Below are 22,676 nucleotides of genomic sequence, written 5' to 3' on the forward strand. Positions count from 1 at the left end.
ACAGGACAGTGACCCCAAACACACATCAAAGTCGGTTGTGAATAAAGCAGGTTAGCATTAAGCTTAAAATAAGTCCTGAATTCAAGCCTATCAAAAATATGTGGACTGTGCTTCAAAGTTGGGTCTGTGCCAGGAAACACGCAAGTTTGTGAACTTTACCAATTCTGACCACAAAAGATTCCTCAAATATCCAACCAGAATTCTGCTAGAAGCTTGTTGATGGCTACCAAAAGCAACTGGTCAAGGTGAAACTTGCTAAGGGACCAAATATTAGGTGTGCTGTATCTGTATTTTTGACTCTGTATGTATGTATGTATGTATGTATGTATATATGTATAATTACAATATCATTAAAAACTAAAATAAGTTAAAACCTACGCACAAAATTCCTGGTTTTTATTATTATACCCCCGCTCCAAGGGGGGAGATACTGGTTTACCTCTGTCCGTCCGTATTTCTGTCTGTCCGAAACACCATTTTTCTCAGCAACCACAAATCATAGCCACTTGGTACTTGGTACCAAACTTCAGCTTGGGGTTCTATACCGTGTATACCGTTTTCAGGTCTGTCACACATTAATTTCCTGTTTACCGACTGAATGTGTTTATGAAACCTACAGTGTGGATTTTGACGCTATTTCAAGAAGCAAAATGCTATTTCAAAATGAGTTTACCAGGATGCTATTTGAAATCCCTGGGGAGAACACTGCTCTTTACTTACTTGTTTCAGGGTTAATTATTTGTTGAAGTCAACATTCATAATAAGTGTCCTGTTCCTTCGATTGCTTGCATTCTGATATAAGCGAGAGCGGGGGGATACGTAAGTGAGCAGTAGCTCGCAGTTGATCTTGTTTTTCCTGTCCAAGATGTATACTATACAATCATACTGCCACAGAAAAAGAACATTTCAAAGAAATCATTAAAGCCCAATATTGCCTTGACATTCATATCTATGTGTGTAAACTTCTGACCACAAATGTACATCTTTATTGGTCCATATTATGACTGGCATCTTTTATATGTCCACACTAGTTGCCTTTGGTACAGTATGTCCTCAAAAAGATATTAAAAACTTTCCCCACTGGCCAAAGTCTCGACAACAAGTAAAGACGTCTTTTTTTCCGCTCAGTGGGTTTAAAAGTGCTGCAAAAGAAAAGTTAAAGGCTCTTTGATTCCACAAAACATTTTACTTTGAAGCCTTTCTGATACAGAAATCCTCTGTTGTAGTGTTCTTCATAGAACCTTTAAGTGTTCTCCCAGAAGAATAAATAAAATAAACCTTAAGGATTATATATATTTTAAACAATGGCTCTTTTGGTTTGTTTTCAATCATGCACAGTAATATAAATGCTATAAAAGCATTAAGTAATCCTTTCTGGATTCACACACAGCTGTAAAAGACTTGGCATGGCTTCAGAGATTCATACCAATCTTACTTGTTCCCAGGAGGCCGTGGGGCTCTGACTGGCGTCTCCCTGTTCTGTCCTCGTGCTCCTTGCGCTTCTTGCTTCCTCTCAAGCTGCTGAATCTCTTCATGGCTGTTCGAGGAATGCCGAGTGCATGGGCAGTGCAGAGGTGAGCATATCTGGCCTACTCAGGAGCATGAGCAGTTACACAGCTCGGAGCAGCTCGACCATGACGTTCCGATTCGCTACCCACGTCTAATTCGGAATAAACAGCAAGGCACCTCGAAACCAGCAGCTTCACTTGGATAACAACAGGAACTAACAACTTATCCACTGATGCTCATAGCAAGTTTGGGAATCCCTCTTCCGGATGGCAGAGCAAATGAGAATTACAATGGTTACGAGTTGTTAGGCCTTGCAGGCTTGTAGCCAAGCACTAATCCTAGTAAGAGAAAATTTTCTGAGCCCCCCCTGAAGAAAGGACAGCCATTCAGTATTTCTGGATATTACGCTCTCTCTTTTTCTGGGTTCCTATCTTCATCTGTCTTATATTTGCTCAACCTGGGATCAATGGCCACAGATCTGGCCTCCCTTTAGCAGATTGTCAGGTGCAGCTGTATGTATGTGTGTTTTTAAAATAGCCCAAGTTGCAGAGACACTGTAAAAGGAAACCAACACACACTCAAAGAGCCTTTGTCAGTGATTGGTTACAAGGCAGCTTCCCTCCCACTTTTAGACCCTTCATCTGTCTGAGTGTGTGTGTGTGTGTGTGTGTTTCATATTACGCTGTTGTGCTGATTAGTTGATTAAACCACTTTCCTGGACTGACAGTTTTACTTCAGACAATATAATCAGGTCCTAAACAAACATACGAATATGAACTGAACTCCTTAATTATGGCACGCAAACTACAAACTACAAATATGTAACTACAGAAAGGCACTTTACCACTTTGCAGAGAGAAAGCCTGCACATGAATTCATCTGTACTATATGGTTATCGCCGCAAAACCCACAAAGAGAACAAACGGTTATGAAATCATACTTAGGCCCTGTCCACACGGCAACGGATTCAGGTGAATCTGATAAAATTGTTTATCGTTTCGGCCTGGCGTCCACACGGCACCGGCGTTTTGGGTGCCCCAAAACGAAATCTTTTGAGAACGGGTTCCAGAGTGAAAAAATCTGGCAACGGAGCCGTTGCGAAGTCATCTGGATGAGTAGAACGGATTTGCTTACGATGACGTCACAACCACATGACTGTCAGTGCTTCACGCCGGGTAGAAGTGTAACGAACTCGATGCAAGTTGTCAACAAATCCTATAACTTGGTTCATGAAACGCGCTTACAAAATATTTTCACTGTGAATATTGTGTAATGGTGCAAAGTGAGAGAGAGAAAGAGTGAGTGAGAGAATAGCCCTTAGGGCAGAGTCAATCCCGCCAGCAAAAATAGAGAAAAAAAAAGGAGTGATCTCACCTCTTCAGATGTTGATTTAAGTCCGACAATATATTCCTCAAAAAGGGCGTAGAAGAACAAAGTAATCCATCAACGTGTAGCATTCAATTTATTCCGGACCATTAAAGAATTCTGGAGGATATCAGAATGTTGGCGTACCGGCTTCCATCTACCCCGTTCATTCCTCTTTCCGCGTCTCCATTCAAAAAACGAGCACGTGATTTAAAGGGACTATATCCATAGGATAGGGAGTGAGAAAGTGTGTGTGTGTGACAGTGACAGGGATAGTCACTGTGCGCATGCGCAGTTATGCGCATGCGTCTACTTCTATTGTTCTGGTGTCTCCGATGGGACCGTCTTACAGCGCACGTAGAGGTGTGGCATGTGTATTGCATCGTTTTCAGCAAGCGTTGCGTTGCCATATGAACCTGATATTTTACTGATCCGTTGCCCATGTGGACGCGATATTTAAAAAAAAAAAAATCTCGTTGCCGTTGTCGTGTGGATGTAGCCTTAAATTATGTCCATAAAGTTTGTGGTACATAGACTTAAAAATCCTCAAAAACAAAAACACAACAGTATATGAACCCCACATGTTCCTGTTGTCAGTGCTTACAAAATCAGACTTTTTTTTTTAACCAAACAGAACACACCAACTAACCAACTAACCAACTAACCAAACGAGGCCACACACAGCTTTTTTGTCTTCCCTGCAATCCTGTAGTCAGTAATTACTTCCAAACATCACAATGGTTCTTCATGTAAGGCAAAAAAAACCCCACAATGTTTTGCACAGCTTAATGCTACTTAATGCTCAGAGCAGCATGGGAGATCATTCCTGTTTACTGCAATATAAAACAACTTACTTGCTTTAAAAACTTACTGGCACTATCGAATGATCATGAAGTACACTTATAACTACAAACCATTGAGTTCAAGGTAAGGGAAGGCTTGTGAATGACACTTCGTTAACTTTTTAAACGACTGCTGCATTATTTACATGTTGCATTATTCATGTGCAGTTCCTTCATGGCTGCTTTCCTCAATGGAGGACGGCCTGAGAGATCTGAATACAAGGGCCAGTCAAATGAAAGCATTATTATTATTATTATTATTATTATTATTATTATAAGTGGGCGGCACGGTGGTGTAGTGGTTAGCGCTGTCGCCTCACAGCAAGAAGGTCCTGGGTTCGAGCCCCATGGCCGGCGAGGGCCTTTCTGTGTGGAGTTTGCATGTTCTCCCCGTGTCTGCGTGGGTTTCCTCCGGGTGCTCCGGTTTCCCCCACAGTCCAAAGACATGCAGGTTAGGTTAACTGGTGACTCTAAATTGACCGTAGGTGTGAATGTGAGTGTGAATGGTTGTCTGTGTCTATGTGTCAGCCCTGTGATGACCTGGCGACTTGTCCAGGGTGTACCCCGCCTTTCGCCCATAGTCAGCTGGGATAGGCTCCAGCTTGCCTGCGACCCTGTAGAAGGATAAAGCGGCTAGAGATAATGAGAAAACACCACAAAAAAAAAAGTTGCTAAAGAGTGGTGAGTTTATGCACTAGTGGCGAAATGTTCATGAAACAGAAAGGTTTTGAGATGAGATTTGAAGAAAGGAAGAGAAAAGCAGTCACGGAGGGGTTGAGGAAGGGAATTCCAGAGCTTGGGGGCTGTGGCATTGCCACCCAGGGTAGAGAGTCTAGTGCGAGGAACAGAAAGCACTATGGAGTATAAGGGGTCAGGAGATCATAGATTTAAGAAGGAGCAAGGTTATGGAAAGCTTTGAAGGTAAGTAGTATGATTTTATACATAATTCTGGACAGAACAGGTAGCCAGTGAAACTGAGAAAGAATTGGGGTGAACTGAGCAGATGGTTTGGTGTGAGGGAGGCATCTCGCTGCAGAGTTCTGAATGTATTGTAGTCTTTGAAGGGATTTAGCAGGGAGGCCAATAAGAACGGAGTTACAATAATCTAGGCGGGACATAATGAAGGAGTAGACCAAAGTTTGAGCATCACTAGTGGAAAGAAAGAGGCGAAGGTGGGCAATGTTCCAGAGGTGGAAGAAAGCAGTCTTGGTGAGGGATTTAATGTGGGGATCAAAGCTGAGTGAGCGGTCAAGCAATATTCCAAGGTTTCTAACAACAGGTGAAGATTTAACAAGTGCACTGTCGATGTTAAGACTGAAACCGGAGGATTTGGACAATGAAGATTTGGGGCCGATAAGCCTAATTTCTGTTTTATCTGTGTTAAGTTTTAGAAAGTTATTCCGCATCCACAACTTTAGGTCTGATAGACAGTCATTGAGGGAACTGGGGGTGGGGGGTGGGGTGTCAGTGGGGGAAAATGTAGTGAGATATAATTGAATGTTATCAGCATAGCAATGGAAGTTAAGACCATGGTTACAAATAATTTGGCCAAGGGGCAGGATGTATATAAGGAAAAGGAGAGGCCCAAGAACAGAACCCTGAGGGACACCACAAGTAATAGGGGACATGGAGCACTTATATAGACCCAATGTGACAAACTGTCGTCTGTTGGTGAGGTAGGACCAAAACCATTGGCGGGCTATGTCTGTGATACCAATATCTGACAGACGGGAGATTAGTGTGTCATGATTGATGGTATCAAATGCAGCAGATAAGTCAGTTATTATTATTATTATTATTATTATTATTATTAGAGCGACAGCTACAATTATCGACCCCTTTTCAGATTTACCAATAAAAAAAACAATTTTACAAAGGTGAGTTTCAGTTACAACAGTTATCATTGGTTAATTAATCAACTGGAAGACACCCCCCCCCCCCCCCCCCGCCCTTTGATCTTGTCGTCTGATGACACAGCTTGTTACCGGAGATGGAATTTTTTTTAGCACAATCAGCAATTTGAGGAAAACCCGGACGTTATCATTGCAGGTAAGCATGGTGGAAAGATCATGGACATGTTTTTACTGATCAAATTCACTGATATTTCGTGATCTCCTTGTCGAAACCTACTTTGTTTCTTACTCTTTCATTTGACAGTCGCCATTTTGTATCTAAACACGTGTTTGAGAAGTCACATGAGGTGTCGATAATAGTGATCACTTTCACCAGTGACCACCATTATCGACACCCTGTGGAATTAAGTGATATTTATAACTGTTATGTATCGGTGTTTGTATAACATTGTTGAAGTAGACGAAGTACTTTAAAAAATAAAAGTGCTGTGATTTTTTTTTCTGTTTCATAACAGAATGAAATGCTTATAGAGTATTTGGAATCCTATTGCAATAAATAGAATTAGACCAGAATTAAATTCCAAGCATATAAAAATTACATATTTTAAATATTCAGATATTTCTATTCCATTCAGAAAATTATATATTTGCAGTTTGTTGTAAATATCTACCACATTACAATATCAGTCAACATTTTATATTTTGGTTCGAGGAATGACATGCAACCTTTGACCTGGATTTTCATGTGGTTACAATGTCAATTGCCTGTTGACATTTATTGGTAAACTACAAAACTAGAAATTAATACAAACAACGAATGATTAACAAAATGTGATCTACGAAAATACTTAGAAAGTGGGTAGAAAGTAGAACAAAAAGATTTTCTTACACAGGTTAAACAGTATCAGTTCATTTGTTTACAAACATCAGAATTACTTCCTCATTTACGTAAGCACAGACCGATATATTTATATAAAAGATATTTTGTACTAAATATAAGTCTATGTAAAACAAATTTTAAATAAAAACTATGTTTTGCTCACTTAATACCACATACTGATTTTAAAAAATTTTTTTTTATAAATAACCATCTGGATGTCGATAATTGTGGAACGGTGTCAATAGCTGTGGACAAAGGTGTCGATAATTGTGGAATGGTGTCACGTGATCTGATACACTAAGTAATCAGGAATCAACTCTTTTTTTCCAATGGAAGTTTGTAATTGTTCATGCACAACTTACATATTGAAACTTTTCTACTTTTGCAATGGCCAAAAGATCGTTAAGGTGTCGATAATTGTAGCCACCAATCTCTTATTATTATTATTACTACTACTACACTCTCAGAAAATAAAGCATATTGTTGTACCTTTAAAAGGTACAACAGCTTGTCACTGGGACAATACCTGCTAAGGCACTTATTTGTACCCTTTAGATACCTCTCGGGAACATATATGTACCTTTTTGTCCCTAAAAAGGGGACACATAGTTAAAGTAAGGACCATTAATTTGCCCTAGGGGGAACATTAGTGTAGACTGTACTTTGGGGGACAGAAATGGACTCCTGCTGTACCCCTATTTCTGACAGTGTACATTACTGTGTAAATGTCTAAGGCACCCCCCCCCCTTTTTTTTTAGTACAAACTTCGTTACAGATTTTATTTTATGACTTCTACATTGTCAAGTCAGCATAAAAAAAAACAACATTTTAAATTTTCAAACATTTAGTTGTGTGCTGGAAAACTAATGTTACAGAAAATTGTTTGTACGTCAGTAAAGAAAGCAGCATATTACATAAGAGACCAAAGAACATAATGAAGGCTGCTGGGTTTTGCTGCAGAAAACAAGAAGCAAGTGCAACAGTCAATCTCCAGAAGAACTGTGGCTGCTTCTGTAAGATGCTCAGTTAAACTTGCCAGATAATTTCCTTATAAAACTGTACCCAAGACTAGTTTTTAAGCAAAGGGTTGTCACACCAACCAGCAGTGAAATTACTGTTTACTGCTCTTTATAGTATTTAAAAGGTAGAAACATTTCACTTCCTTACTTTTGAAGGCAGCTTTGCTCTCCAGCAGTTCTTTGCATGTGCCTTTTGCACAGTACTGTAGGTGTCACAAGAGTGTATCATTTTTCTACATAATCTCCATTTCACTTGCTTTGTAACATCCCACATCTGTTACTGCCATGTTGGGAAGCTTTAGGCATTAGGTTGCAAATTCAAGATTGCCTTATTAGGAACTTTCTATGAGTCAAGGTCAAAACTGCCAGAATTTTCTAACAAACAAGATCAGGCAAGCAAAGATAAAGAAAACTCAAGTAGGAACTGAGAGAAATGAGCTGAGAATAAGGCTAAATATATGAACTGCAAGACAAAGATGAAGGAAAGAAAACCTGAAGATGATGATTACGGCCAAGAAATGGGATATGTAGAGGGGAGAAAAGCAAGGATGAAGGACAGGTACAGAGATCAAAGTGGCATAAAACTCCAGCAAAGCAAAACAAAGCAAAGATGCCAGCTTGCTGGAGACTGGAGCACCAGTAGGGTGGGAATGGAAATGCACCGCCCAAAGAAACAGAGATAGTAATCGAGGCAGGACATGAACCACAGAGAGAGAGAGAGAGAGAGAGAGAGAATATGGTCAATTCTAAAATCCCTCAGCACCCGCAAAGTTTCTTTTCAGCTTGGTCCAAAAAACACATAGGTGAGTTAGCACTGTGTACAAATCTATAGCCCAAATACATTTTGTCTTGTTCCAAGTGTGCCTTGCTTTAAACTTTGTGATGTCAACATAGTTTGGGGCCAAGAAGAGAGACAGAGAGAGATATGGGCAGCAATAACAAACTAATGACACAGAATATCTAGTTAAACATTCTCCTTTCCTCTTAACGTTTGCATGTTATTTCTACGCAAACAGCATGACCGCTAGCCACTGACTGAAAACAGCTAATACTGCATCATGCAAATTCACAGGACTGGTGTCGTTTGTCAAATGAAGTCCTAATATCCATAATTTTCCATGCCCTTGGCAGCTACAGCAAAGCATATGATCATAAACCACCACTACAAACAAAAGAGGACAGTCCACTCCAAGAGTCTGAAGATAACACTGCCTTGTTGTAATCAATGACCGCGAGTTGGCCTAGTGGTTAGCATGTCCGCCTCTCGACCGGGAGATCGTGAATTCTACTCGCAATCAGGTCATACCAAAGGCCATCGTAAAAATGGTACCTACTGCTGTCTGGCAAGGCATGCTGCAATACAGATGTAAGTGGGGAAGTCAAACTCTCGCGGTTACCAGAGGACTAGCCCCCCACTGTAACCCTAGCTGTATAGGCAAGAAGCTGAGGGCTATCGAAACGGAGATTGGCACCGCACCCATACACCTTAAAGAGTTGGTTAGTACTAGGACAGGAGACTGCCTGGGAAGACCAGATTCTGGCGTGAGAGGGTAATGAACTGATTCTACGCTGACCCGACCATCAACACTGGACCACAGAGCCTACTTTGCCTGACTAATAACATCTGGTCCTCATTTCCAGCTAATCAATGACTCTTACTCAAATATGTAAACAAAAGAGATATACTTTTATCTCATTATCTGTAGCCGCTTTATCCTGTTCTACAGGGTCGCAGGCAAGCTGGAGCCTATCCCAGGTGACTACGGGCGAAAGGCAGGATACACCCTGGACAAGTCACCAGGTCATCACAGGGCTGACACATAGACACAGACAACCATTCACTCTCACATTCACACCTACGGTCAATTTAGAGTCACCAGTTAACCTAACCTGCATCTCTTTGGACTGTGGGGGAAACCGGAGCACCCGGAGGAAACCTACGCGGACACGGGGAGAACATGCAAACTCCGCACAGAAAGGCCCTCGCCGGCCACGGGGCTCGAACCCAGACCTTCTTGCTGTGAGGCGACAGCGCTAACCACTACACCACCATGCCGCCCCTATATACTTTTATTGTGTTCAAATTCTGCTCTGTTCTTCCACCACATTTCTGTACATCAAATGGCATACACTTCTGGACAAGGCAAAATGTTACAACCTAGCTAGTGTCTTGCTGTAAGAGTAAATTATTCAAACAATGTCATATAATATTCCCCGCTGTAACATGGGGAAGTGGGAGGCACAGTGCAAATGCATAAACTTTGCATAAAAGCATGCATTTTATTCACTGTAATCCAAAAAAGATTTGAATGATAAGCACTATAAAAGACTTTGTAATGAGGAACAGAAACAACAAAGTGGAAACAACCAAACTAACAAAGGTGAGACAGAGAACAGGTGAACACATTAGGGTAATCAACCAGTGGTGGGTTTCCCAAAAGCCTCTTAATGCTAAGAGCATCTTAACTAGGAGAGAGAGTGTTCATTGTGCTGCTCGCTCTACGGTACCATTTAGCGATGATCTTTGTGCTGCAATGCTTTTGGGAAACTCAGGCCAGGGGTAGGTTTCCCAAAAGCCTCTTAATGCTAAGAGCATCTTAACTCAGAGTGTTCATTGTGCTGCTTGCTCTACCATTTAATGATGACCTTTATGCTGCGATGCTTTTGGGAAACTCAGGCCAGTATGAGAACAGGAACAGAGATGAGACCAAAACCAATTTTATGACTTTTTTTTTCTTTTTCACTGGTGGTGTTGGGCAGTATTTGCTCATCTGGAATTTGGCTGCATGTCAAATCTAATTTATGACTGTTAAAATATTTTATGAACCATGTTCTATAATTTGGAACAAATTTGATAAGTTCAACAAAATGGATCAGTTCTTTTTTTTTTTTTTTAAACCTGTTCTTAATGGTGCCAATTATCCATAGATGATGCACTTGGACCATGAAATTAAATCAAAACCAAACAATAATTATAAACACAAAGAGACTCCCACTGCACCAGAAAGAGAGAGACACTGGTGTAAGCAGTATTAATACAGGCTTTGTCTAATTATCCTTCTTTTTCCGTCATCTTCTTAAGTCCACAGCACTGCAAAAGCTTTTAGAAACTTTTTTTTTTTAATCCAAAATGTCCTTGTGGTGTACAGGGAACAGCTATTATTCCAAAAATCATCCCTCACCTTTTTAAAGCAGCAAAGCAGATAAGAAGGAAAAGAACAGTGATTTTTTTTTAAATCAAAGCGCAGGTCAAGATTACAGATGGAATGAGATGTGTATTCCTTTTTCTAGCTAATAAGTTCATAATATGCACCATGGGATACCAGGACTTCTTGTTAAATATTTACTAAACAGGTCCTAGAGTGTCAATGCTCCAGTTCACCTGTTTATGAGTTCAAAGCCTCCTGCTGGGCTTCATTTTGTTTGTCTCTATTTCGAGCACGGAGCATGACTTTCATTTGAGAGGGAGATATGCCAAGAACAAGGAAATCTAAGAGCTGCACTGTTCTATACTGAAGGTCACTTTGTCCTGCTGGACTGTGGCCAGATACAGTCTACTGGCCCACCTTTCATTTAGCTCTGGACAAAATGAACGTGATTGATTGTGGTAAAAAAGAATAATATAATACAGGCCAAACTTATGGAACCAAATGTAACGCATATCAGGTGAAAATTCTAATTTAGTCCAAATTGCTTGAAACTGCTCTTGTTGAATTCAGAATTAAATGCAGAACAACAATTTACTAGGCTAGACCTTATCAGGGAACACTATTGGAAAAAAAAGTTTTAAATACAATACTTGGATGAGGTAGCTTAGTACCTGACAAAATATATCTTTCTACAAGGAGTTATGAGCCACGTTTTTTAATTTGTAACATAACCCATGTTTTGCAGCATAATCCGAATACGAGTACGTTCTTTGGAATGACCAGATCATGTTCTAAATAGATACAAAAATACACTAACCAAGCACTTTACTAATAGTGTGCATGGCCTCCATTTGCTCTCAAAACAGCCTCAAGTCTTCATGGTATGGATTCCACAAGGTGTAGGAAGCATTCTTTTGAGATTCTGAATCATGTTGACATGACTGAATCATGCAATTCCTGCAGATTTTTTTTTTCCGTTCTACCACATCCTAAAGGTCTTCTATTGGATTCCAGTGACTGGGAACAACTGACCTCGTTGGTTATGTTCATGAAGCCAGTTTGAGACGACTTCTGCATTGTGACATGGTGCATTTTCATGCTGGAAGTATCCATTAGAAGATTGTAAATTGAAGCCAACATGGTCACCAACAATACTCAAATAGGTTGTGGCATTCAAGTGATTATTGATTGGTATTAACAGCCCAAAAGTGTGCCAAGAAAAAACATTCCCTGCACCATTACACCACCTCCACCAGCCTGAACTGTTGATAGAAGGCAGATTGGATCCATGCTGTTGGTGCCAAATTCTGACCCTACCATCTGTGTGCCTCAGTAGAAATCGAGGTTCATCAGACCAGTCTACATTTTTCCCAGTCTTCAGCTGTCCAGTTTTGATGAACCTCTGCCACTGCAACTTCAGCTTTCTGTTCTTGGCTGACAGAATTGGAACCTGATGTGGTCTTCTGCTGTTGGAGCCCATTTGCCTCAAGGTTTGACGTGTTGAGCATTCGGAGATGCGTTTCTGCTCACCACAATTGCAGAGCGTGGTTATCTGAGCTCCTGTGTACTTTCTGTCAATCAGTATGACCGTTCTCATCATTTACGTCCACAGAACTGCTTCTCGCTGGATGTTTTTTTTTTCTTTTTAAATTATTGCACCATTTTTAGCAAACTCTGACACTGTTGTGTGTGAAAATCCCAGGAGATCAGCAATTATAGAAATATTCAAACCAGCCCATCCAGCAACCAGGACTAACAATCATGCTATGGTCAAAATCACTGAGATCACCCCCCTAATTCTGATGGTTGATGTGAACATTACCCAAAGCTGCTGGCCCACATCTGCATGATTTTATGCACTGCACTGCTGCCACATGATTGGCTGAATAGATAAACGCATGAATGAAGTGGTTTACAGGTGTTGCTAATAAAGTGCTCAGTGAGTACAGATATGAATAGGAGGCACACAATTTTTTTAAGGAACACTTGCCCAGACAGGACTACTGTTTGAGTATAGGGACGTGTCACAACTGGGCCTCAGCTTTGGGAAGCCATGGCCTAATGGTTAGAGAAGCAGCTTTAGGACCAAAAGGTTGCTGGTTCAATTCCATGGACCAGCAAGAATGGCTGAAGTGCCCTTGAGCAAGATACCTTAATCCCCAGGCTGCTCTGGGTATGTTATATGGTATGCTGCTCTGGATAAGTGTGTCTGTTAAATGCAATGATGTTTGTAGGACAAAGAAAGCCCAGATGTTTTGAGATCAAAACGATATTTGACATGTTTTGTGCTGTGAACATGTGCTATTTTGACTGATGAGCATGTCTTGAAGTATAGTCCACCTCTGTTTTGGCAAAAGCAAGCTTGCAAAGTTGAAAAATGTGGAAACGGCGTCTCTACCTCTCATAGCTCTGCATCCAAGAACACAACTGACCCATCTAGGATAATGGCATGAACACTACTATACACGAGTGCACAAACTCAGATCCATTAAGACAAAGTGTGCATTTTGTTTAATGCGGTACATATGACAAACATGCCAAGCCCTTCTCTGTGAATGCATACAGGCTTGCTGGAGTCTCCAATGCCGTCCATGAATATAGCGTTCCCTGATAAGGTTTAGCCTAGTGCAAGAATGCATGGCCTGATATTGAGCTATTAATGTTATTTAGACATTAAAGGCTTGTGATAAAGATGTTGCCTCAAGCAAGTGAAAACAGAAACCCAAAGTAGATGTTACGGTTTTTGTACTGATCTCAGCTTAACCTTTCCTAATGCAAGTTGAATTCTGCTTTTTTGTTTTCCTCAGAATCAAGATAGTATCTGGTGTCTCTTCATACTCAGGAACCTACATGCCACTTGGGTGGGTCAAGCATGCATTTCCCAGGGGAGTTTTGTGTGTGTGGTCTTTTAGAGGTTGTCCATATTTCAGCAGAGGAAGATGAGTGATGAGTGGCCTTATCTTTAACTCTATGTAAAGTGGAACACACGCCCCAGGGGCTAATATTAGCTAAAGGCCATCTGCCTCACATTTAGATTACAGACCGGCTTATGTAACTTTGGCATCGTATTAGTTTAAACATACTCTAAATCGTAAATTCAGATTAGTGAACCATAACTACAAAACTGCACTCGTCAGAAACGAGGACACTACTAATTTTTTTTTTTTTTAAAACAACATTCCAGTCAAAATGTAAAGAAGCACAGTCATTTTTTTTCCAAAGATGGAGATGTGAAGGGAATGTATGAGGAGGCCTCGGTCTGGCCGTGAGTGTTGAGTGTGACAGTCACGCTACAGGGACGAACCCTTGATTCCGAAAGTAACTACGTGACTGCTTATGTTTTCCGATCAGCTGTTTATTTAGCTGGTGCCTGGTAACCAGGATTGTAAGTGGAAAGGCTCACAAACTGCTGCAAGTTGCACATCATAAATCCCTTCACTGTATTTCTCTTACAAAGGCATGTGCATTGAAAACCATACCCACTCGTGGTTTATGGTATGTAGACAGAGTAGGGCACCCGTTTTGTTTTTTGTTTGTTTGTTTTTTTGCTGCACTTCTCTGAAACCAAAATGAACATCCGTGAAAGCAACAGGTCTGATCCATCCCACCCCACACACACAGAGCGCAACAGATGAACTGCTAGTTGAAGACTGGAGCTGCTAAAAAAAAAAAAAACACTATGAGCACTGTATTACATCCATTATCCATAACCACTTATCTTGTGCAGGGTCGTGGGCAAGCTGGAGCCTACCGGTATCTCAGCTGACTATGGGTGAGAGGCGGGGTACACCCTGGACAAGTCGCCAGGTCATCACAGGGCTCACACATAGAAACAAACAACCATTCACACTCAGTCAATTTAGAGCCACCAATTAGCCTAACCTGCATGTCTTTGGACTGTGGGGGAAACCGGAGCACCCGGAGGAAACCCACGCAGACATGGGGAGAACATGCAAACTCCATACAGAAAGGCCCCCATCGACCACTGGGCTCGAACCCAGAACCTTCTTGCTGTGAGGCGACAGTGCTACCTACACTATTACACGAACAGTAAAATAAATAAATAAATAACCCACAGTTCTAATATGCCTTATTTAACGTAACCAGCCGAAATAATATGTTAAATCAGAATTGATGCTTTTAAGTAGAAAATTTCTAAATCAGCCAACACTATGAATGTACACCAATCAGCCATAATATTATAAGCACTGACAGATGAAGTGAATAACATTTGATTATCTCATTACAGTGGCATCTGTCAAGGGGTGGGATATATTAGGCAGCAAGAGAACAGTCAGTTGTCGAAGTTAATGTGTTGGAAGCAGGAAAAATGGCCAAGTGTAAGGATCCGAGCGACTTTGACAAGGACCACATTGTGATGGCTAGATGACTAGGTCTGAGCATCTCCAAAATGGCACATCTTGTTGGGTGTTCCAGGTATGCAGTGGTTAGTACCTACCATAAGTGGTCCAACGAAGAACAACCGGTGAACAGGCAACAAGGTCATGGGTATCGAAGGCTCATTGAATCACATGGGGCACGAAGGCTAGCCCATATGTTCCAATTCCACAGATACTGACACCTTTCTGTTTTAGCCAACATTAACTTTTGCAGCAGTTTGTGCTACAGTAGCTCTTCTGCGGGATTTTTGTGTGCGTGTTCGTTCACTGCTGCAATGATTGGGCTTATTTTTTACACCCAAACGCTGGACACTCTGGCATCTTCAAGGCTGTTTACAACAATTTAGAAGCGATGTATCCACTAGATCTCCATCTCGGTAAGTCATGTAGCGTCTTGTATAATTTGTCCTCAGAGTGCAATATTTGAACCTCGGAGAGAGCGAGATATCAGTGCCCGAGGACACCATTTTCTTTTAAAATAAAATCTGTATACAGGTACAAATATGAATAGGTGACACTCGAACATGTCTTGTATGGATATTATCTGTCAGTATAAAGGAGTTTATATTTTGGGTTTTGTTTGACTAAGTGTGCAGTACCTCTTTAAAGCAACTGACCTAATAAGTAAACTTGACTGCAAAACCATCCACCTCACACCCAAATCCATTTTGTATTCATATCTAAATATTGTTTTTGTTTGTCTATTTGTAGTTTTAGTCATTTATGTAACAAAGTTGCTTTAAGACCTTCTTCTGTGTCTTTGGTGTCACGTGGCTCCTGTAGTTATGTACTTTATTTCCCTCTAGTGGGCTAAATATGAAAATTTATAGTAAGTATAATAAATTCAGGACCTCTGCGTTTAAAATCTGAATCTACAACTCGGTGAATAAAAAGTTGCCAGAGATCAAATCACTTTCATATCCCATTTGTTTCAGTCACGGCTTGAAGGAGCATGTGGTTGATTTGTTCTCCCAATGATGGCCATGTTTTAGATCAAACTGGAAACATCTCAGACAGATTCTGACCACTTGGTGGCTCTGTAGGCTTGAAAAACCCAAGAACAGGCATATGAGTAGGTTCTTAATTTGTGCTTCCTCGTTTCATTTTTGCTTCCCTTCCTTTCAGAAAAAAAAACAACAAGAAAGAGAGGAAAAGAACAAGAAGGCAACAAAGGGAAGCAAAAAGATAACGAGGAAGCACAAACTACATGTATGCTTATTCTTCAGGTGCTTTTTTTTTTGAACCGACAGAGGATGCAAGGAACGGACAGGAAGCCTCGAGGGCAAACATGTTGATTAAGGAGACGTCGTCTGCTCTCTGAAGCATCACTTTAAATCGACTTACCTTATTTATGACATGTTGCACTTGGCATAACAAATATGCATATACTCAACACAGTGCAATTACATCAATGAAAACATTACTGCACATGCATTAATTTTTTTATTATTCTGTAGGACTCTTCATACATAATTTTCTTTTTCCTTGATCTAAATTCTATCTTGTATCTCCTCTCTTCTGGATTCCTCTGAATGAATTTAAAGGATTATGTTATGATGGTGAGCTACAATCGATTTCTGTAGGCTCAAGAAATCAATTAAAGATGATCCCTTTAACTGTAAAAGAAATTTCACAGACCCGCTCGGTACAGTTTTATGAACATAATCCAACTCTCCAAGTATTAGGCTCATCATTTAAGTGTGTACATTAATAATAATGTTCTCTGGCTATTTCTTGGAGCCATAGATCTTTTCATTGCTGAACGTTCCACGTACAGAATTTGGTTCAAGTTAAATATTGATAGGCCTACTTGTTGAGTTATTGAGGTTTGGATTAAAACCATTCAATTCAACTGAGCAGTCAAACAGTTTAATGGCTTGAAGGATAATTAAATATAAAAACACTGATATTGAAAATGGGTTGTCATTTCAGCTACTGAAAAAAAAAACCATCAACGTCACAGACTTCCTGACTATGCTTCAGATGCGGTAAGGTCCAAAAATCTGAGACCACACTGAAAATTTTCCTCATGAATAATCTCTTCTACTGAAGCAGGTGTTCATTTGATACTGTGATGTGGGGAAGCCATGACCTAAATGTTAGAGAAGCAGCTTTGGAATCAAAAGGTTGCTGGTTCAATTCCCTGGAATGGCTGGAGTGCTCTTGAGCGAGGCACCTAACCCCCAACTGCTCCCCAGGCAGTACGTTGCCATCTGGGTATGTTGTACGTCGCTCTGGATAAAAGTGTCCACTAAATGCCATTAATGTAATGATGGATTTGATCTAAAATGGATCAAGGGGTTTTGCACAAACTTGTGGAATCTATGCCAGCTTGAATGCACTGTCAAAGAAACTCTGAAATTCATGTATTTATTCCAAAAATTCTACTTTTCACTTAAGATGTGGTCAGGGCTTTGAACATCATCCAAGATCCAAGACATCCTGGCCACCACCACTTCCAATTACTTCCCTCTGGGAAGTGATACAGGATAATCCATTCACGCACTACAAGGGTGAAAAACAGCTTCTTCTCCCAAGTTATTAAACTAATGAACATGGCGTGAGTCCCTCACCACATCCCCTACACACTCACAGGAAGACTTCTATTGCTGCACAATATAACCATGTGCCTTAAATAGTTCTTACATTTGTTCACATACACTACCGTTCAAAAGTTTGGGGTCACCCAGACAATTTTGTGTTTTCCATGAAAAGTCACACTTTTATTTACCACCATAAGTTGTAAAATGAATAGAAAATATAGTCAAGACATTTTTCTGGCCATTTTGAGCATTTAATCGACCCCACAAACGTGATGCTCCAGAAACTCAATCTGCTCAAAGGAAGGTCAGTTTTATAGCTTCTCTAAAGAGCTAAACTGTTTTCAGCTGTGCTAACATGATTGTACAAGGGTTTTCTAATCATCCATTAGCCTTCTGAGGCAATGAGCAAACACATTGTACCATTAGAACACTGGAGTGAGAGTTGCTGGAAATGGGCCTCTATACACCTATGGAGATATTGCACCAAAAACCAGACATTTGCAGCTAGAATAGTCATTTACCACATTAGCAATGTATAGAGTGGATTTCTGATTAGTTTAAAGTGATCTTCATTGAAAAGAACAGTGCTTTTCTTTCAAAAATAAGGACATTTCAAAGTGACCCCAAACTTTTGAACGGTAGTGTATGGCTTAAAGGGCTGATGACACGAACATGACTCTATGCAATTTCTTAAATAAACTATACAATATGGCAAACATGTTAGATTTCTGTTATAATTACGTGAAAAGAAGCTGTTGTTACGCGAATATCCAACTTTTAATTGCACAGCGCAAGAAAACTGGGTCCGTGGCTCGCGGCCATGCTGTGACGTCAGCGGAAGAACATGCTGCGGTTCACTGGCTGTTCTACTCAATGGAAATGGTGCATGAAAACGCCGGTCTACTTGGCAGCTGGCATCACAGTTCTGAAGAAAAGAACAACCAAATACTGGTACTTTAAGCAGTGATCATGATGGCATGATTTTATCTGATTTTAAATAAATGAGATTGATAATAATGTGAATGTTCACAACTAGTACATACAAACTCTGCAGCTTCTGATTCAGCAGCTGCGTCATACTCCGCAAAAACATCAGCAAGAACCTACAATATAAATGGAAATGCAATACACTAAGCTCAAATGACTTTTGGAAAGTATAATTTCTAAATTTTTTCTACATATTCTTGAAGTCGGTCATCGAGGTACTTGCTACCGTTCCCTAACAACGCATGGCAAAGGGTAAAGTGCAGTGTTGCTACGAGTACTTGCTAAAGCCTCCGGTGGAAGATCCTCAATGTGCTGATAAGACATACAGTTCTATATAACACACAAGTGTCACGATAATCACAAAACAGATGCAAATTGTTAAAATACCTAATTTTTAAGCAATCATGTATTGATCTCTTCCGAATAGAATCTATGATAGCCTACCCTCTTTACCCATTATTATAATAATGTATAATAATGTATAATAATAATAATAATAATAATGATAAACTGAACACCTGTCGCATCAACAACAAACTGGTAAGTGAGGAGGAAGATTCTTTCGCTGACGTCATATAGCCCCTCCTCCTCTTTCGTCTCCTGGGTGCTGCAGCCCCGTCAAATTTGCCCAAATAGCCGCGTTTTTTATCATAACTTGTAAAATAGGCGCCTTCGTGAATTAATATATGGATCATCGGGAATTACTTTTTATGTTATAAAACATCGCCAAAGATGTCAAAAACGTGTCATCAGCACTTTAATGTCAGCAAAGTATTGCTGCTGTCTGCTGCTTTGCATTGTATATTGCACACTGTACTTTAGTGCTCGTACGGTATGTACGGTTTTTATATGTCGTGATGTTTTTAATTGGCTTATACCTCTGGGAGTGCTATCTAAATTTCATTATATTGTTGTCTGACCCTCAATATAATGACAATAAAAGCTATTACTAACTTACTTAATATAACTAATGAAATTCGTTGTATTAAATTACAAAAGAATGCAAAATACTAGCATTTTCACTTGACTATAGCTCACTTTGAGAACCTCTGCATTAAAATACTAGAATACAGAAATGCAGCCATACACGCTCTTGCTTTCTTTGCACCTCCATGTGGCTCTGACGTGGGACTCAAAGGATGGCATGGTTTATAGAACGCTTTTATAAAGCCAGAGCAGCAATTACTCAGGACCACAAGGCCATCCAGCAATGCATACAGAAGAGCACAAAGACTTCTTTGCTCTCTTGCACCTCCTTGTGCCTCTGACGTGAGAGTTGGAAGATGACACAGCAAAATGCTTTTTTTTTCAAAACTTCATGTTCTGAAAGAATATTTATAGCCTTAGTGCCAATTACTGAGGCCCGTCTAGCTAGAAGCTGAATCCAAATCTTTAATATAGCAATGATCAAACAGCTTTTTTTGACTTCGATAGGGATAAATGTTTAATCAGTCTCTGCCTTAGGTAGTAGTGTGTGAGTGGAGGTAATGTAAACAGCTTTTTGAGCTGGTCAAGGACATTTCAGGTGACTGCATTGCATAACCCCTATAATAACAAGCAACACAGGCAAAAGTTTCCATGTATTGTTGTATATCAGCCTGAGAATCATTGGGGAAAAAAATGCATCCATCTGAGAACATCATGGGAAAACATGCGATAACTCAGCACTCTGTTGTGTGTCAAATACAGTGGTGCTTGAAAGTTTGTGAACCCTTTAGAATTTTCTATATTTCTGCATAAATATGACCTAAAACATCATCATATTTTCACACAAGTCCTAAAAGTAGATAAAGAGAACCCAGTTAAACAAATGAGACAAAAATATTATACTTGGTCATTTATTTATTGAGGAAAATGACCCAATATTACATATCTGTGAGTGGCAAAAGTATGTGAACCTCTAGGATTAGCAGTTAATTTGAAGGTGAAATTAGAGTCAGGTGTTTTCAATCAATGGGATGACAATCAGGTGTGAGTGGGCACCCTGTTTTATTTAAAGAACAGGGATCTATCAAAGTCTGATCTTCACAACACATGTTTGTGGAAGTGTATCATGGCACGAACAAAGAAGATTTCTGAGGACCTCAGAAAAAGCGTTGTTGATGCTCATCAGGCTGGAAAAGTTTATAAAACCATCTCTAAAGAGTTTGGACTCCACCAATCCACAGTCAGACAGATTGTGTGCAAATGGAGGAAATTCAAGACCACTGTTACCCTCCCCAGGAGTGCTCGACCAACAAAGATCACTCCAAGAGCAAGGCGTGTAATAGTCGGCGAGGTCACAAAGGACCCCAGGGTAACTTCTAAGCAACTGAAGACCTCTCTCACATTGGCTAATGTTAATGTTCATGAGTCCACCATCAGGAGAACACTGAACAACAATGGTGTGCATGGCAGGGTTGCAAGGAGAAAGCCACTGCTCTCCAAAAAGAACATTGCTGCTCATCTGCAGTTTGCTAAAGATCACATGGACAAGCCGGAAGGCTATTGGAAAAATGTTTTGTGGACGGATGAGACCAAAATAGAACTTTTTGGTTTAAATGAGAAGCATTATGTTTGGAGAAAGGAAAACACTGCATTCCAGCATAAGAACCTTATCCCATCTGTGAAACATGGTGGTGGTAGTATCATGATTTAGGTCTGTTTTGCTGCATCTGGGCCAGGACGGCTTGCCATCATTGATGGAACAATGAATTCTGAATTATACCAGCAAATTCTAAAGGAAAATGTCAGGACATCTGTCCATGAACTGAATCTCAAGAGAAGCTGGGTCATGCAGAAAGACAACAACCCTGAGCACACAAGTCGTTCTACCAAAGAATGGTTAAAGAAGAATAAAGTTAATGTTTTGGAATGGCCAAGTCAAAGTCCTGACCTTAATTCAATCAAAATGTTGTGGAAGGACCTGAAGCGAGCAGTTCATGTGAGGAAACCCACCAACATCCCAGAGTTGAAGCTGTTCTGTATGGAGGAATGGACTAAAATGCCTCCAAGCCGGTGTGCAGGACTGATTAACAGTTACTGGAAACGTTTAGTTGCAGTTATTGCTGCACAAGGGGGTCACACCAGATACTGAAAGCAAAGGTTCACATACTTTTGCCGCTCACAAATATGTAATATTGGATCATTTCCCTCAATGAATAAATGACCAAGTAAAATATTTTTGTCTCATTTGTTTAACTGGGCTCTCTTTATCTACTTTTAGGACTTGTGTGAAAATCTGATGATGTTTTAGGTCATATTTATGCAGAAATACAGAAAATTCTAAAGGGTTCACAAACTTTCAAGCACCATTGTATTCCTCCTGCATGTCAAACATTTTGGATACAACATTGGGTGGTACAGTGGTGTAGTGGTTAGCACTGTCACCTCACAGCAAGAAGGTTCTGGGTTCGAGTCCAGTGACTGACAGGGGCCTTTCTGTGTGGAGTTTGCATGTTCTCCCTGTGGGTTTCCCCCACAATCCAAAAGACATGCAGGTTAGGCTAATTGGTGGCTCTAAATTGCTCGTAGGTGTGATGTGTGAATGGTTGTTTGTCTCTATTGGCCCTTTTCCACTACCCTTTTTCAGCTCACTTCAGCCCGACACGGCTCGCGTTTCGACTACCTCAGAGCAGCACGACTCAGCTTGCTTCAGCCCTGCTTAGCACCCAAAACTCGCACGGTTTTGGAGTGAGGCTGAAGCGAGCCAAACCGAGCCGAGTGGGGCTAGGGGCATGAGCAGACACTCCCCTGTGCACTGATTGGTGAGGAGGAGTGTCCTCACATGCCCACACACGCCCCGCGAGCACGCTGGGATCTGTAAACACCATAAACCCGGAAGAAGAATAATTACGAATTACGAGAATTTCTGAAGCCTTATGCGCCTCGCCTCATCTATACGCTCTTGCCAGTATCTGTTGGCGTTGTCGGTGACAACAAGCCACAGCACCAAGACCAGTGACACTAACGACTCCATGTCCTCCATGTTTATTGTTTATTATCCGGGTCGTGAGACTACTGCTTAAAAGGTCACCGATGTCACTGTTTGCGCCGCCTAATGACATCACGTGATGTCCACCCACTTTCGCTAACTCCACCCAATGTGTCCACCCACTTCCAGCCAGCACGGTTCAGCGCGGTTGTAGTC

General features: G+C 40.7%; 1 protein-coding gene across 2 annotated transcripts in view; it reads right to left on the bottom strand.

The window, feature by feature from the left end:
* prkag2a (protein kinase, AMP-activated, gamma 2 non-catalytic subunit a) overlaps window positions 1-22,676 on the bottom strand; it is a 281,713-nt gene that overhangs the window by 197,020 nt on the left and 62,017 nt on the right. Inside the window, exon 1 of one of the 2 annotated variants that reach the window (XM_060900027.1) lies at window positions 7,617-7,677. The exons of the other annotated variant lie outside the window; for it this stretch is intronic. The gene's annotated coding sequence lies outside the window, so the exon portion shown is untranslated. Of the gene's footprint in view, window positions 1-7,616; window positions 7,678-22,676 lie in introns of those variants that run through there. 2 annotated transcript variants of the gene reach the window in all.

Source organism: Neoarius graeffei, chromosome 19 (genome assembly GCF_027579695.1).
Source record: "Neoarius graeffei isolate fNeoGra1 chromosome 19, fNeoGra1.pri, whole genome shotgun sequence".
In the NCBI taxonomy this organism is placed as follows: domain Eukaryota; kingdom Metazoa; phylum Chordata; class Actinopteri; order Siluriformes; family Ariidae; genus Neoarius; species Neoarius graeffei.